General features: G+C 38.7%; 1 pseudogene; it reads right to left on the bottom strand.

Annotated features, from left to right (window-relative positions):
* Window positions 1-662: 662 nt before the first annotated feature.
* Window positions 663-16,063, bottom strand: LOC122886714 (annotated as a pseudogene).
* Between the last annotated feature and the right edge of the window lie 2,995 nt (window positions 16,064-19,058).

Genomic DNA, 19,058 nt, shown 5'->3' with positions numbered 1-19,058 from the left:
CAATTACTCAACAAGACAAAGAGTTTACAGCCATGCTCACGGCTCTGTGAGGATGTATCTGGCACAACAGTGCTTTGAGCTAAATTCAATTCAATTCAGTTTTGTTTATATAGCACCAATTCATAACAGAAGTTATCTCATTGCACTTTTTCTATAGAGCAGGTCTAGACTGTACTCTTTATAATATTATTTACAGAGACCCAACAATTCCTAACAAAATACTAAAGTTAGCATGCTAGCATGCTCACAGTGACAATGTTAACATGCTAATATTCAGCAGAAAATGACTCGCCATCTTAGATTAGCTTGTTAGCATGCTAAATTTAGCACTAAACACAAACAGTTTATGGGAATGTCATTAGTTTTGCAGGTATTTAGTCATAAACCAAAGTATTGAAATTTTGACCTGATGATGGAACTACATGAAGAGTCAGGGGATCACCAAAGCTATTACAGGTCATTATGTGGGGAACATGAATGACATTTCATGGTAATCCATCCAATAATTCATCACACAAAACCAAAAATCTTAATCTCATGGTAGTGCAGGCTGTTCTCATTCACTGTTCATACTTATACCTACGAAAAGTAATGCACTATAGTTTGTATATAACCCACGTAATCATAAGCCAGTAGGCTGTTACGTTTACTGTTGAGGTAGTTTAAAGAGTGACAAAGTCCACATAGGGAGGTGGACGAGGTGGGTCAAACACCGGACTTGGAGGCCAGGCCAAGATATCATATGGACCGTTGTATGAGAATACGTTACGCTAGAGGAAAAGTCAGGGGATCACCAAGGTCAGGAGGGTTCATCCTCTGGCTACCATGAAATTCCTGTACAAAATTTCAGTCTGGATCAAAGTGATGGATCAACAGAGCTAACTTGCTATCCCTAAAGCCATGCTAGTCGCGTGGCTTTTGTTTTGTTCCCAATGCAAGTCATTTTACTTGTGTCATTTTCTTGATACTACTAAATATCAAGAAAGTAATAAGTACAAAATACTGCTTTACTTATTTCAAGAAAGAAACAAGGGAAGGGGTAGTCGATTCGAACTAGAGAATGTTCTGATCAATATACATATTAAAAGAAATATGTGCAGTTAACAGTTCAGAGAATATGGTGAATTATATTAACTGGAAGATTTTGTAATCTTAATAATACATAACCCTAAAAGAGTTGAAATTGCTCATTATAAATGACAATTTTTTCAGAATTTACTTTTTTGAATATCGCTAAAGGGAAGGTATATTTGTCATCAAGGTGATATGTTTTTGAGGAAAGAAAACAGACAAACCTGAAGCTTGCCTTTGAAAATATGTCCATTTATCATCACCTTTAGACTGCTCTTACCCTCGGAGGGTTATTTTGTCTGATGGGACTAAACCAGCCCTCCTCCCCAACCACCCCAATAAGTGTTTTTCAATTACCGCTGTCAGCCGGTAATCATCTAGTGATGAATAGTCTGATATCCAGCCTTTATATTCATCTGCCTTCTTTGTTAGATTGTTTCTAGACAAGGCTGCACTTGTGTGTGTGAGTAGAGGGAGAGGTAATGTATTTTTTTTATTTACAAAGTATAGAAGGTGAGATTAAATGAATGGCAAAGTTAATGAATTTTGCCTTGTTTAATTTTTCATAACTCAAACGAATATAAATGCTGCTTTTTTGAACAATTAAACCATCCTCTGTCATTCCTGAGAAGAAGCTGAAGATTTTATTTTGATCAAATATTTATGATTATTACTCATCATGGATAATCATTGCAATTTATTTCTCTTTTCCAGCTCTTTTGGTGCTAATAACAAAAGCACAACCAAAAGTGGCCTGATATTATTATTATAAGCATTATGTAAATACAGTATTATGCAGAAAGCATGTAATTGCACCAAACAAATGGCCATACAAAGCAGATAGCATTGATTTTATTATTTTGGGTCATTATAGCAAGAGCAGAGTGGTCAAATATTAACACTGGAAACATTTTGTAAATACTAGATTGTACACAAAATGGAAATTACTCCAATTTAAATGTTTTTCTAAAGTACACGGAGGAAACAAAAACATTAAAATAGTTATGAAGTAATATGACCATTTATATCCTTGCCAGGCAGCAGTTCTTGCAGTTTAGGGAAAGCTGGTCTTTTTTGAAAGTTCCAGCCGGGCATGGCTGGGCTGAAATTTTGTTTAGAAATAAGTACCATTAAAGCACAATATTAAATAATGTAATGAGGGCCCTAAGATGGTTATTGCTTTTATCTTGGGCCCCTGTCTTGCAGTGGGTCCCTGTGTCAAAATTTTGTTTAAGACCTTTGTGCTTACATGTTCATTGACAATGAAAGGAAACCCTGTCTCCTAGAAATTAGGTTTATATACAACTAATTTGCACCAGCAAATACGTTTTGAAGGAAGTGTAATGCTGGCCAGATTACGTTTCCTATGAACACAAATTATGTATCTGTCAAGTCGCAAACATGTTAATACTAACGTATCAGTAAAATGTTAATTGACAACGTGTTTCATTTGTTTTCTTTTTATGGTTATTTTTATGTTGGTATGTATGGTTATGTTAATTGTTTTCTTGATTTGATACAGAAAAAGTCTGCAATGACTTCAATCACAAGACACAACGTGATTATTAGCATTTAACCAAAACCACAATCTTTTCCAAACCTTAACCAAAGTGTTCTTGTTGCCACCACAGGTGGGACTCAGGATGTCATCTGGCCATCTGTCCACCCTAACCACCTCTCTAGGACTCTAGTGTAGAAGAATAAATGTAGCACTTCATTTACTTAAAAAAACATTGCCTAAACATAATCCTCCAGTGCTAATTGGGAAAACAATTTAGTAATATGTAAACATAAATTCTAGGAGACAGGGTTGTGCATGAAGTAGTGTGCACTTCATGTAGCACGTTGTATAGGGTTGGGGTGGTGAATGATCATGTAGCTCGTCAGACTTTCATGCAGGAGACCAGACTTTGCCTCCTTTCATAGACTTGCAATTAACATTTGCCTTTTTATGAACTGTAAACACAATCTTTCCCTAAACTCCTTGATCAAGTGTTTTAGTTGCATAACCTTCACCATACCTTAACTTTATTTAATTTGCCATAACCGTATTTCCCTAGCCTTAACCATAATGTAGTTGTCATGTGCAGAAATTGTAGAAAGCAAGAATTTTAAAAACGTTGGCATTGGATGTAAAACAACATTATTACTGAACATAATCCAGGGGTGTGAGCCCGCAAGTGTCAAAACATTTCACTGACATACTGTTCTACCCCCCTGCCACTTTAGATTCTGTGATGTTATAGGTTTATGAAAGCAGTGCGGTGTATTAAAACAATTAAGAGAGTATATTTAGTTGAAATTCTTTATATATGCCTACTGATACACTACAACAACCACAAAATATGTTTCTTTTACATGAGGTTTAAAGTATTGAAGTTTTGAAATGGAGAACGAGCTAAGGAGGATTAAAACATATTTTTTTATTTTATTACAGTATGACTAAATACCATAACTCCCACCACACATCCACACGCAAACACACATCCATAAACAACAGCAAACACTGCCGGCAATCAGGTACAGCCAACATGTAAATACAGTCTCTTCTTCTACCATTCTTACATGGTAGAAATGTTAAAGTGATTTCCTAGAAACAATAAAATAAAATACATGTGCAGGCAAAGAAAGGACTGCCTCATCTCCTCCCTCCCCTCCTCTTCCCTCTCCGCACTCCATCTATCACATCCAGCAGGTACCACAGGCCACTGACCAAGCTTGTCCTCCTGTCATTAGCCCCACGTTCTCCCCACGCGATCCGTGTGGCTACCCCTGTCTCCTCTCTCCAGCCCGACACCCCATAATAATATCTCTTTCAACCTTCACACCGTGATAAATAGGGGTGCACAGAACAAAAGGGATGGTGGGAAAGGAGGGAGGGAGAGCAGAGGGGTGAAGTGTAAGAGAATTAAAGAGGGGGTAAAGAAAGAAAAAGAGGGGAAGTCTGATGTGGTCCGTGTGTGTGTGTGTAAGTGTATGTGTGTATTTCTATTGTGGCCTACCGTATTAAAGACCTCACATTATCAGATTATAATATGAAAAGTTTTCATAGGATCTGGACAATCTTGATGTATTAGCTTTTGTACATTTCCTACAATTAACTTTTGTTTATTTTACTTTATTCAGGACATTAAATCACACTTCACTAGCAAGGACCACACCATCAATAGATGTGTTTAAATGATTTATTAATGGAAATTAAAGATTATGAGTGAAGCTTGAACTCTTTGGTCTGTTGCTGCGTTGTGGGAAAGCTTCACGCATCAATGGTATGATAGAGGGGGCATTGGAGCGAACTTTGTTGATGGAAGATGGACTTGTGAGACCATTTGCGGCTCCACTGAATGACTGGAGCTATTATGGGGTAGATTTCGAAGACAGCGGAGGAAGCGACCTGGCATTCACTGGTGAGCTCCGGGGCCATTCTACTGCGAATCATCTTCCATTGTAGAAACCCCCAAACTCGACAGAAGCAACAGGGTCAATGTACAGATGGATGTTGTGTGGGTGAGTCAGTTGTACGTCGTAGAAGAAGGTGATCCTGTTACATTTGGCGAGAAGGTTGAACCAAACACAGAGTTCAGCACGGCTTGGGAGATGGAACTGTTAGTTTATTCACTGAAGATGGAAAGCAATTGATAGTAAGTGAGAGATAAAGGCTTGCCCTTGGAGAATGATACGTAGGCGAAGATGAAGTGACCTAGGAGGGTGAGAAGTTGGCATTTGGTGAAACTGGTGACAGGTTATCCTGCTAAGGTTGGCTGCTGTGGTTACTAGAAGTAGGTGGCAGGGGGCGCTGGTATTCCAGTGCGTGTAGCTGCTGGGACTGGTGAAGCTGGGAGACAGAAGATACTGGCATCCCAGTGCCAAAAGCCATGATTATTAATCATGATAGTAAATGCGCCAGTGTTATCCAAATGGCAGATTTTCAGCCACTATTTTTGGGCCACATGTTAAATTATCTAATTAAAACATCATCAACACATTTTAAATAACAAAAGCCAGGAAGACAAATATACAACAGCAAGCAGACAAATGCTTTGGAGCAAAAGTTAAGGAGACATGAGTAGAGTGGTAAGCATAATGAGAAATATACAGTATACTATCCCTATGATGAAAGGGGTTCCTAGTCCTCTACCTGAGCTAGAGCCACTCCACATAATGGTACCAACTGATGTTACAAGTACAAAAAAAAACAAGTTTCTGGCTAGTAGGTTAGCAGGTAAAGACTATAGGCGTGATGGCAGATCTGGTTGTTTCTGAGCATAGTTTAAAGACTGAACACAAACGAATGGGAAATCATGTTATGCTGTATATGTAAGGGAAGTGTGTTTAATGTTTGGTTATTAAGGTAAATACACTGGATGTCACTGTACATTTCTTAGAAAATTCAACCTGAGACACAAATGAATAAATTGAGGATTATTTATATCTCTAAAATTAAATATACTGGTAAGACAATAGAAGGCACATTATCAATACATGGTGCTTCTATAAAACAGCAACAGCAATAATAACTCAGTAATATAATATATATTTTATACTTTAAGTAGATTTTGCTGCCAATACTTGTGTACTTGGTTAACTTTTGAATGCAGTTGTGACAGGACATTTTTTGTTGTATTTGTTGAAATTCTCTTTACATCCCAACAGCAATCAATAAATGAAATGGTATAAAATAAGTCCATCCAATCATTTCATTTGGAAATGAAATGATTGGCTGGCCATCCTGCCTGTCTACCTACCTACCTGTGCGCACTCTTCCCGTGCACCCATTGCACATGAAAATGTGTTTTGGGGGAGTGGCTTTGGAGGGGAGGCCTGAAGGGAGGGGTTGGGATTTTTTCGGTTGGATACTTTCAAAATCTAGCTGTCTCTTATTAGTTTCTCCATTGCTACCTACCCTAGCTTTAAGTAAAATATCTCAATACTTTTTCCTCCACTGCGCTATAAAGTGTGTAAAAGTTGCTATTAAGGCCTTTATTTGTGAAAATAAGTAATTTATTAATGACATCAGTAATAAGCACAGGTTTATGTGAGTACACATGTAAGTGAAGGCTCACTTTGGTTGGCCTTTACCATTATGCTGATTTTTATCTTTATCTTTATGTTTATATTTAGGCTAATACACTTTGCTTTGTGAGCACATATAATAAAGTGGCATCAACATCTGAATACCCCCAATAAAAACAACTCAAACTGCTTTATGGATACGATTTTCCCATGAAAAAATACCAATAACTTTAAGATTTGAGATCATTTGTATCACTTGAAGTAGCATATAAAATGTGAAATTATAACATGTCCTTTTATATTTCAGGATGTGGACTTAGCTGAAAGTTCCTCAGGTTGCTTATCTCCTCCACTGATTGTTGTACTGTCTACCAATGTCTTTGTCTTGTTGATTCATTTAATCGTGCATATAATGATAATAACAAAAACGAGATCCCTCAGCTCCACCAAGATAAAAAGAGGGAGATGAAATCATTATGCAGATTCCCCTGAGACATGTTTTGAGTTTGATGTTTAAGTCATAATTAAAAAGTCTCTCTCCTCTCCTCTGTCTCAGTCCCTGCTCTCATAACATCTGTGTGATTTATTAGCACCGCCACAAATTACATCCTTGCCCCCCCCCCCCCTCTGAGATATGTATTGTAATATTACATTTCAACAGTTAAGCAGATTGTTGTGTGTATGTGTACATCTGTGTGTGGACCTGTGCTCCATCTCATTGGCTTTAATCATTGTTTTCATGTTTTCATGTCCGGTGACGGACTGTAGCCACAAACTAGTTGTCATTAGGTGTCTTTATCACTTGCTGAGATTAATCCTACTGGTTATCAATGGGAAGTTGGGCTGCTGTGTGTGTTTGTGTGTGTGTAATTGTCTGCCTGGGAGGGCTGGTTGCGGGGTTACTTTCAATATCAGCTTGAAGGTAGAGTGTGAGTAAAACAATATGTCATGTCAGGAGAGGAAAGGTTGTTAATTAATTTTTCCTCTTTTGCATGTAACACTAAACGATGTAGAACTTGCTCGGACTTCCCCTCCCTCTTTCCATCCATTCCTCCACCTCAAATCCCTCTATCTTTCCATCTATCCTTCCTTCCTTCCATCTATCCATCCATCCTTGCCGCCCTTCGTCTCTCCCCAACTTGATTTAAGAGTTGCCCTCATGGCTTTGACACATCGGTATTTCTATCAGAGAGGATTCAAACTGTGTGTGTGTGTGTGTGTGTGTATGTGTGTGTGAGAGAGAGAGAGAGAGAGAGAGAGAGAGAGAGAGAGAGATATCCATGATGATTCAAATATAATAGCTCTGTATTGCTTCCTTCCCATGTGTGTGTATGTGTGTGTGTTCACTGTGCATGCATGTAGAATTGTGTGGCTACACATTATAGCCCAGACAGTAATATCTGCCATGCATACATTATCCATCCTCCCTATTATCCAGAAATCACAGGCAGAAGAATTAAAGTGCGGCTCCTCTCAGTCTTGTTGGTGTCTCTGAGCAGACCGGACTGCTGTGCCCCCCCCCCAGTCAGAGGTTAAGATAGCAATCAGGACAGGACCACAGATGGAGGCAGACATTTTAATATTATTTTAATATTCACAGCAGCTGGTAATTGTTAAAGGACAGTCTAGTCCTCACTGCTCTCCCTCAGAGTCCCAGTAATTGTGCCAACGGCTACAAAGCATGTCGGCTACAGAGTGGTTACCACGAGGGGGAAGAAGAGGAAACAAAGATGGTAAACTAGCTCCTGGAATGCCAGTTGGACCAGGCTAATAGTTTTTTAATTCCACTAATAACTTTCATTTGTTCCGATAATTGTTGGCCAGGAAAATTCATAATTCCCAAGATAGTTTCCACAGTTTTAAGACACATTTTAGACTATCACCAGGTACCTGGAAAAATATATCTTTGCTTTGTATTTTAGGCCTTATATGCTTATGTGTCCTGCTTATCCCCTTTTTCAGTGTAAGCACAGTGCAGTTAGTCCAGTCAGTTCACCCAAAAAAAAAAAAAAAAAAAAAATCTAGTTGCATCTACATATGCAGACACTTTTGGTTTTATTTGCCCATTTTTAGATAACTGCCAAAAAAATTTCTGCTCCCATCCCAGTACAACAGAGGTGACTGTAGGTCTGTTTGTGGTGTTCACAACCCAACTGCAACATCCCTTTCCAGAAACAATGTTTCTGTTACTCTGGATAATCCACAGACATTACAGTCAGCAGTTTTCATAGGAACTATTTCTTCCATAGAGAGTCATTCCAATGGAAACTGTTTACAAAGGCACATGGATTTTCTAGAGTAACAATGACATTTATTTCTGAATGACAAGTTGCTATTGATTTAGTTTTTTTTAATGCCATGAGCACTGGTGTTGGGCAGTAATGCATTACTGATAGGCTGATATTGAAAAAAATTGAAAGTGGACGCGCATGCAGTACTGTTTATCCTGCATATATGGGCGTTTGTGCTCTTTGTTCACATGTGTGTACAATCCGCGCATTCGTCCGGGCAAGTTTTGGGCTGCACGCAGATGGTCTATGCAGATCCTCGTGATGAAATTCCCATCACGCCAACCCTCATGCCATACTTATGTGATTATTTTTTTCTATAACGAGTGGTGTAGGGATTACAATTTGAAATTTGGCAATTACATTATAGTCACTAATTCCAGTAATGCTTCATTACTTCAACATTTTAGAGTGTCATCATATTTACTGCCTTACTGGTATTTGGATGGAGGGTTTCATCTCTATGTATTTAGTGGAGAGACTGGTCCAGAACATAGTGTGGGGAGGTAGCTTGTTTCTACCAAAAGTGGAATAAAATGCCTTTTCCTAACTCTGAAATTGCCGTATTTACATTGTGTCTACTTAGATAACTAGCCACTGGTAAGCCCTCATTCAGGTTGTTTAGAGGTGGAGTGAGTGTGAATCCTGTGAGGAAGTGACTTCTGGAGTGCTGCAGACAGGGCTAAGCTAGCTGTCAGTAAATATCCAAACTAAAAGAGATGAGCTTTGTAATGGATGGTAATGTAACGAGTAATATATGTAACTAATTGCCTGTGCTGATGAGTAACGCAATTACCTTTTCAATGAGGATATGATGAGTAAGTCATTACATTTCCCAAGTAACTTCATTTCATTCACCGCTGTTGTATTGGGGTGGTGGCAGAAATGTGAAAGACTTTACAGGGAAACCACACATTTTACTTTTACCTTAAACAAGCAGAGGAACAAAATAAAATGTCAAACCACTTCGCCAGGTGCGTTGAAATGACAGAATACAACTTTGATCAAAGTCATTTCCCAGCCTCAAAGCCCTGTATCAGATCTACAGCATCTGAAGTGGCTGAATGAAACAGGGCCAGCTGGAAAATAAAGGGAGTTGACACCAAAATAGCCTGCCTGCTATGCATGCTCCTTGCTGTTATGCATCAATCTGTCAGCCAGCCTTATTACTATTCAGATTACACACAGCACACACACACTATTCAGATTAGAGGCTAAGGTGTATGGGACGTTGAGGGGTGCAGCGGAGACATGAGTGACCTTTTCAATCATTGCTGGACACTTTGAGTCGGTAGTGAATCCATCTCAGCGAACTGGTGTGATAGGCGATTTCTTGAAGTCTGTCCAATGCTCTTCAGATCTACTACCAGGCTATTGTGATGTATGCACATTACATTTGTTCAGTTGTGTAGTGCTGTACGTCTGTGTATTTCTTTGATTCTACTCCTTTTCTATGTACTTGTACCGTTGACTGTAAATATAAATAATCAAAGTTCAGGTAACAAAGTTATTACAAATAAATATCTGCTTTGCGTTACCCAAGTTCAATATATAGACATGACAAGTTAGCATGGGCCTGATTTTTACTACTACAGTAGTACAAGATACTGCATAACACATACAAGGCTGGTATGAACAGTGTCTGATTTGTACTTTGCTGAAAATAATGTATATTGGTGTGCATATATATATATGCAGTGTTGTGCAAGTTCACACTTTTCACTTTACACAGATTAAAATCATGTTCATAGTTCACAATTTTGAATTTTGAGCTAAGTTCACAGTACCAAAAAATGAACTAGTTCACGTTCATTTCTTCCATTTTTATTCCTTTACAAAATGCTGTGAGTTTGATCATCATTCACTTGCAGATATTTCCCAAGACTGGTCGGATACTTCAGCTTGCTGTGTCATTTAAAAAATGACCCATCAAGTTTATTAGTTGCAAACTGATATGTTCAGTTCACCAAAAACATGCGCATGTTCAATGAACGCCGCTCTTTTAGCGCATTCATGTACAATGTACACATATGTACGTTCACAGTTTTTGCTTTTCTTTTTATTTCATTTTTTATTTTCGCCCAAACCCAGGGGTAGGGGTGCATTTGGGGATTGGAGGAAAAAATCTGCGAAACTTAAGAATGATAAAGAAAAAAAAATGGCACAGAAATTGTGCCAAACTTGGATGAGATCAACGCAGCTACAGTATACAAGTTGCTGTAAATTGGCTTACAGAATTAACAACTCTTGAATCGGGATATTTCTCAGATAGTCATGAAAAACATTTAAGGGGAACTCCACCTCCAGCCTTTTACACATCAAAGTGTGTTTTTTTAGGTCTTGGGAAGTACTACTGCATATGCCTCAAGTGATGTCACTGGAGTCAGCATCAGTTGGAGCTGAAGACTACAATTTTGAAAATGAAAACAATCTACAGGTGTGGAGCTAGAAAGAAATGAGCTTACCAGACCTTTGTAGCCCACTCCTCATCTCTGATTGAGGCTAGCCTTGAGGGTACATTAGCCGCTACTAGCATAATACACTCGAATCTCCGGCCGAACTGTCGGTGACCAAGTTGCATTGTGGGCACCAGGAAGAAGAATGCGTGGAATAAAAAAGATGATTTCTCTAGTTTTGCTGCATCTATCTTTTGCATCTGTCTGTCATGTCCGATAATGTTATAGGAGCGCAATTCTAAATTGGTGGAGTACTCTTTTAATCTAGCAGCAACCACTACTGCAGCTTTGGCTGAAAATTACGCAAGTAGGAAGAATTTGTCACTTGGTTAGGGTAAAACTAAAAAATATAGCCCCCTCCAAACAGAACTCGGCTTGCATGAAAACAATGTCAGGCTGAATGAGTGAAGTCAAATGAAATGATAATTAAGTCTGAGTCTGATCTAGTCAGGACAGCTATAGGGCGCCCCAGTAGCTCACCTGGTAGAGTGTGCACACGTTGCATGTCATCCCCTCTCTCTCACTCCCATATTTCCTGTCTCTCTTCAACTGTTCCTATCAAATAAAGACAAAAAGCCCAAAATAATCTTTAAAAAAAGGATAGCTAGAGTAAAGCCACATAAGTTACAAACATGTATTCACACCAGGTGAGCAAACATTGCTCATTATGAGGAAAGAGAGTGCTGCTGACTAATAGAATGACCGATAGAAACAATCCTTACACACACAGTTTTGAGTGTGAGTTGTGTCATTTAATATCTTAATGTCTCTCTTGATTGTGATGATGTAGCAGCAACTGGCAATTGGTCTTTGTGACAGCTGATGCAAAATACTGCAACTGCGTGACTCAAATAGTCACCAAAAATGTCACGATACTAATTAATGAGCTGCTTTAAATGATGTTTTTTGTTTAGTGGCCAGAGTTAATGCTTTTGTTGAGTTGGTGCATCTTTGCACTCTAAAGATGTACTAAATTTCAAACTACAGTTGCATGACAGGTGGAGTTGGATGTGTAAAAAAATATTGTGCATGATCTTAAGAGCATTACATTAGGGTCTTGATTCTTTTAAGACATATGGTGTACATGTTTCTTTGCTTTTTATTATTTATTGCCAAGCTGGAGTTTCTAAAAACATATGAAACCCTTTTAGCACTTGGATCTTAGCATGGACTGTATGTACAAGTAGGAAGTGATATTTACAGTAACCTCCTTATGATGTGAAAATGTTAGTGTCTTTCTGTCAGTTTTTTTTTTACATGCTTAACTGAGTAGTTCTTTTCACAATCGCACACAACCAAGTACCTTACACACACTCACTTAAATGGCCGCACACAAACACTATGATTTTGAGTTCCCTAATGGTGGCTGGTGCTCCGTCATGCATCTCCAGCCACACTCCTGGTTAATTATCCGCGCCATTAATTTATTGCTTTGTATACTGTATTGTTGCTTATTAGCTCTCCAGTGAGAGAGAGAACACAGAAGTACTCTCCCACTCCAGCTTTCTCTCTCTCACGCACACGAGTGAGAAATCTATGTAGAGTTTAATTATAGTGTGACCTGCTAGGGAGGCCCATGAAAAGAATCACATAAACACACACACATAAGCGACCACACCCCTCAGACTACAGACACTATAGTTGTTACATGACATACTGTATACTATGTGCTAAGTGCTAAGTGTTAATATCCCATCACAAACTCAACCATGGGCATTAATGAAACTAAATGTCAAAAAGAGTCAAAAACAGGAAAATAATCAAGTCTTCAAACCAAGCAGTAAGTGAGTTTAAGCATTTAAATGTCTTCACTGCAAATTGTTTCTAATTAAATGGAAAATCAAAGGTTTCCATCTTTTTCACTTAAACCTAGTCACATAAAGATTTGTCAGATAAGCACAAAATCTGAAATGTAGACGACATGATGTGGTCACTAATACTGTGAAGCTTGCAATCCTCTGCTCAATTCAATTCAATTCAATTTACACAGCAGCAATTCAAAGTTAGTTAGTACGGTCTAGAGCAGGTCTATACCGTACTCTTTATAATATTATTTACAGAGACCCAACAAATCCCACCAAGAGCAAGCATTTGGCAACAGTGGTAAGGAAAAACTTGATTTAAGAGGCAGAAACCTCAGCAGAACCAGACTCAAAGGTGGGCGGCCATCCACCGCTGCTGGTTGGGTTGAGAGAGGGAGAGAGAGAAGGTGGGGGAGGGGGAAGCACAATGCAAAATCCAAATTAATAATAATGTAATGATAGTGGTAATATTAATATTAATAAAGTAATAATAATAGAAATTATTGTGATAGGAATAATAATGATAATAATAGTAGTAAGACTAATAATAACAATTGTAGTAGCAGTTGTTGAGCCCAGGAACACGGGGCAGCAGGTGGCCCATAATCACCAATCCAGCCTCTGTAGTTCCGGAGACAGAAATACCTGCTGAAAGCAACGGAAGGTGAGAGGAGAGAGAAGATGTCGAGTTAGTAACATGCATTAGTAGGATGAAAATGCATGGAGAGGGATAGGAGGAGAGAGTATCTCAGTGCATCACGTCTCCCGGCAGTCTAGGCCCATAGCAGCATAACTAAGGGATGGTTCAGGACTCACCCAAGCCAGCCCTAACCATAAGCTTTATCAAAGAAGAAAGTCTTAAGCCTACTCTTAAATGTAGAGATGGTATCTGCCTCCCAAACCCAAACTGGGACCTGATTCCACATGAGAGGAGCTTGACAACTGAAGGTTCTGGCTCCCATTCTACTTTTGGAGACTCCAGGAACCACAAGTAACCCTGCATTCTGGGACTGCAGTGTTCAAATGGGGTATTAAGGTATTATGAGCTCTTTAAGATACGATGGTGCCTGACTATTAAGAGCTTTGTAAGTAAGTAGAAGGATTTTAAATTCTATTCTGGATTTTACAGGGAGCCAGTGCAGAGAAGCTAATATTGGAGAAATATGATCTCATTTCCTAGTTCTTGTCAGTGCACGTGCCACAGCATTCTGGATCAACTGGAGAGTCTTAAGGGACTTATTCGGGCAGCCTGATAATAAGGAATTGCAATAATCCAGCCTAGAAGTAACAAATGTGTGGACTAGTTTTTCTGAATGATTTTGAGACAGGATGTGCCTGATTTATGCAATGTTATGTAAGTTAAAGAAGGCAGTCCATGAAGTTTGTTTCATGTGTGAGTAAAAGGATAAATCCTAAACAAAGATAACTCCGAGGTTCCTTACAGTAGTGCTGGGGGACAGGGCAATACCATCTAGAGTAACTATATCTTTAGATAATGTGTCTCAGAGATGTTTGGGGCCAAGTACAATAACTTAGTTTTGTCAGAGTTTAACATCAGAAAACTGCAGGTCATCCAGGTTTTTATGTCTTTAAGGCATGCTTGAAGTTTAGCTAACTGATTAGACAGATATAATTGGGTATCAGCCGCATAACAATGAACGATTATCCTAATAATATTGTCTAAAGGAAGCATATATAAGGTGAATAGAATCGGTCCAAGCACAGAACCTTGTGGAACTCTGTGACTAACTTTGGCGTACATGTAGGACTCACTATTAACATGTACAAAGAGTTTGATCTGATAGATAGGATTTAAACCAGCTTAGTGCGGTTCCTTTAATGCCAATTAAATGTTCCAGTCTCTGTAATAGGATGTGATGGTCAATGGTGTCGAATGCAGCAGTAAAAAATAACAAGACAGAGAACAGTACAGAGACAAGTCCATTGTCTGATACAATTAAAAGGTCATTTGTAATTTAACCAGTGCTGTCTCTGTGCTATAGTTGGCTAAAACCCTGTAAGACTGTGGGACATAGCCTGTTAATAAAGACAGATTGATCATAAAGAAGTGCTAACTAAGGGTAAAACTTCTTTAAGCAGCCTAGTTGGAATGGGGTCTAAGAGACAGGTTGATGGCTTAGATGAAGAGATCGTTGAAGTTAGTTGAAGAAGGTCACTAGGAGAAAAGCAGTCTAAATATATATCAGGTTTTACAGCTGTTTCTAAGGTTCGAAGATAAATCGGAACCAGTTGAGGGCACGGTGTCATGAATTGTTTCTTTTATAGTTAAAATTTTATCATTAAAGAAGCTCATGAAGTTGTTACTACTGAGGGCTATAGGAATACATGGCTCAATAGAGCTGTGATTCTCTGTCAGCCTGGCTACAGTGCTGAAAAGAAACCTGGGGTTGTTTGTAAATGAGATTCTTCCAGAATGATGGAACGCCGTTTCCTTTCAAGTTTTCACGATGTTTGCTTTAATTTGTGGGTTTGGGAGTTGTACCATGGAGCTAACCTTTTTTGTTTTATTATCTTCTTTTTTAGAGGGGCGATAGAATCGAGTGCCGTGAGTACAGTGAGCCTCCAGGACTCCAGGTCAACAAGATGGTCAATTTGGGAGTGGCTGAAATTAGCTTAGAGTTCTCTGTTATGTAGAGACATAGCATTGAATTAAAAACAGATGGAATCACTTCCTTAAATTTAGCTACAGCACTATTAAATATACATCTAGAGTAGGAGTGCCTAATGGCATGTAGTCCAGTAATAGGAGTACAAAAGTTATTAAATTATGGTCCGAAGTATTCTATGGAAAAACTATCAAATGTTCAATTTCAATGCCATATACCAGAACAAGGTCAAGAGTGTGGTCAAAACAGTGAGTGGGTTTATGTACACTCTGACAAAAGCCAATCAGTCTAATAATGAGATAAATGCAGTACTTAGGCTATCATTTTCAACGTCCACATGAATATTGAAATCACCTACAATAATTACTTTATCTGTTTTAAGGACTAAACTTGATAAAAACTCTGAGAATTCCGATAAAAATTCAGAATAAGGACCAGGAGAGCAGTACACTGTAACAAATGGAATTGGTCGTGTTTTCCAGGTTTGGAGTGAAAGACTAAGAACAAGGCTTTCGAATGAGTTATAATTTAGTTTAGGTTTAGGGTTGAGTTGAAGATGGCTGCAACTCCACCTCCTCGGCCGGTGCCTCAAGGAATGTGAGCATTAATATGGGCGGAGTGGATTAATTTAGGCTAACATATTCTTCATGACTCAGCCAGGTTTCAGTAAGACAAAATAAATTAATGTGATACTCTGATATTAAATTGTTCATTAGTACAGCTTTAGATGACAGAAATCTGATGTTTAGGAGTCCACATTTAATTCTCCTATTTTGTTGTGCTATTTCAGCTGTGGTAATTTTATTTAGGTTTTTATGTGTAACTCCTCTTCTGTTAACTTCTTCTGCCTTCTGGTCTCAACTCTGGGTTGTCATGGTTTTGGTCCACTAATAAACTCTGCCAGATTGCTAGATATGAGAGCTGCTCCATCCAAAGTGGGATGAATGCCGTCTCTCCTAATTAGACCAGGTCTTCCCCATAAAGTCCGCCAATTGTCTACAAAGCCCACATTGTTTGCTGGATACCACCTCGACAGCCAACTGCGGAATGAAGACATGTAGCTAAACATGTCATCACTGGTCAGGTCTGGCAGGGGCCCAGAGAAAACTACGGAGTCCGACATTGTCTTTACATAAGTATTCACTGACTCAGCATTAACTTTAGTGACCTCCGCGTAATTGGGAGTTGTAACCGCCGATGTGAATAGCAATCTTACTGTATCTACATTTATCCTTTGCCAGCAGTTTTAAATAGGATTTAACGTCGCCCGGTCTGGCCTTAGGAATACATTTGACTATGGTCTCTGGTGTCGCTAACTTCACTTTCTCAAAATGGAGCTGCCAATAATCAGAGTTGGTTTCTCAGTGGGTGTGTCGCTGAGTGGGGAGAACTTGTTAGAAACGTGAACAGGTTGGTGGTGAACCGTGGGCTTCTACTTACGGCTATGCTTCCTTCGGGACAGTCACCCAGCCTCCCTGGTTTCCCGGCTGCTCGTGAGCTGCTGGGGGACGGCAAACAGGAGCTACCTCTGGTCGGTCCACACCGGAGGCGTTAAAAGAAGGAGAGAGCTATGAGTGCTTGAGCAGAACTAGTGTATGTTTAAATGTATAGCAGATAGTTAGTCACTATAGTGAAGAATCTAACAAAATTAACTGTGATGAACTAGAGCAGCAAAATTCGCTACAAGTAACAAACAAACACGGGTGACCGGAAATGAGACAATACGCTTACCGCAGCACGGCAGCACATAATAATACGATGCTAGTCGAGGCAGCTGTGGGACATTGTTTGGATGCACCATTTATTGCTCAGTTGAGTAAGTAATACAGTTAAGGCTAGGTTTAGATAACAAACAAATTTTCTATATATTTTGAATATTAGTGAAAATAATAATCAGATAACAGATCGGGTACATCAATAATCAACATTCCGACATTCGCGCTTCTCAATCTTCTGTGGGTCCTGACTGACTCTTTTGATATCTTTCCATTCAGTTTGCCCTGAAATAATAATAATTAAGCCACTCAGTGATGCTGCACTATTCTTACTTTTCTTATTTGTTTATTTTTTGCTTTTCTGCTTTTTTCTTTCTTTTTTTAAATTTAAATGCGGTTCCATAAGCGACACAAATAGCTCTCCTATAACAGATCAAGCATAAACTATTGAAATCCCATCCCTTGGTACCAAATAATAACCTCCATAAAAAGCTTACAACATACACACAGACAGAAAAGGCAGCAGACACCTACACAAAGACATGGGAGGGAGCGCGAGTGGCACATAACTTAATAGAGGGATCGGACGAGGGCTAAAAAGGAAGAGTGAAATCATTAGGATGCAAATGAGAGGGAACGATTAGCATGTGTGTGAGAGATTGAAAGAGATACTGTATGAAAGGCAGAGGAAGAGATTGAGTCGTCTCTGCTTTCACTGGGGTTTTCACACTGAAAGCAACAACTGTCACATGTTCACTGTCAAAGATCCAGGCGACGGGTGCAATTAATTTTACAGTGATGACTATTTTACCGGCTACAGGAATTTGTTTTACAATGCCGTGACTCATCTCTCTGTCCAAACGATTTCATGCAGCATTTTATCAAAGACATGAAGACAAGCACTGGTGTAACTATATGTGAGTTTACTGAGCTTTTAAAAAACATAATCCAGAAGGCAGTTCACTTAAATAATCATCATTTTAGTGTGCATACACAAAAGTGTGCATACACAAAATATGATGCAAAATACATATAAACTAAAAAAAAAAAGTTTAAGTTATTTTGATCAAAGCATTTAGAGCATTTAGAGGAACCTGACCTCTCTTGTACCGCGATGAGTTTACATGAAGGCAGACAGCAATAGTGAATAAGAATAAGATGAGGAGTCCTATTAGTATTATGATCTTAGGCCATTTTGATGTTAATGCTAGTAAGTGATTAAAGGATAAGACTGGTGATATTCTATTTTTCATTGTCAATAAATCACATTAATTGATCCTAATAAGTATTATCTGTGTATCCAAAGCCTGATATATCTAATACCTCTGTGCCATAGAGCTCCATTTTTGTCCAAAAACTACCGAAAACACATCAGTGAGCCACACTGTTGCACTGGGTGACTGGGTGTTCTTTCATTACCATGAACACACGATAGTTTATTTTGACTCAATCCCTGCTGCTGCTCATACTCACTAGAACACAAAATGTGTATGACTCTGCTGCTGAAACTAGTCCCAAACAAATGCACAATTTACTTCTGTTTGAGTAAGGTTTGCTAAAAGCTACAGTTCCCAGGTGTTTTAAGGAAACTACAGTCTTAAAAAAAAAAAAAATCAATATGTGACCTATTTTTAAAGATTTACATCAGTAGGAACTAGGGGTGTCGCGATAAACCTATATTGATGATAATCATGATATTTAAAACATTATTACATTATTATTATTTTAAGATTCTAGGTGGAATCTGAATTGTGCTCCCCTCCTCTCTCTGCCTCTCCCCTTGGTTTTTTCATGGGATTTGTGGCCAATAAGAAAACTATAGAATACCTCTAGCAATTGTAAATGCTTGAGCATCCTTGGATTTTAATTGAGAGAACAGAATGGAGAGCACTGATTGGTCAGTAGATCTAACATATCTGGAGGTGAGGTCAGACTATTAAGAAATAGAAGATCAAGACAAGTGTGTGGGTTTGTGTGTCTGAATTTAAGCAACACAGGCAAAGGTCAAAGGGACTAGAATGTCCTTTTGACCTTAATCTCTGATTATGGATGCTTTTTTATGTGTGTGTGCATGTACCTTTGTGTG

Source organism: Siniperca chuatsi, linkage group LG13, assembly GCF_020085105.1.
Source record: "Siniperca chuatsi isolate FFG_IHB_CAS linkage group LG13, ASM2008510v1, whole genome shotgun sequence".
Taxonomy (NCBI): Eukaryota; Metazoa; Chordata; class Actinopteri; order Centrarchiformes; family Sinipercidae; genus Siniperca; species Siniperca chuatsi.
This window is presented reverse-complemented; position numbering and strand designations above follow the sequence as displayed.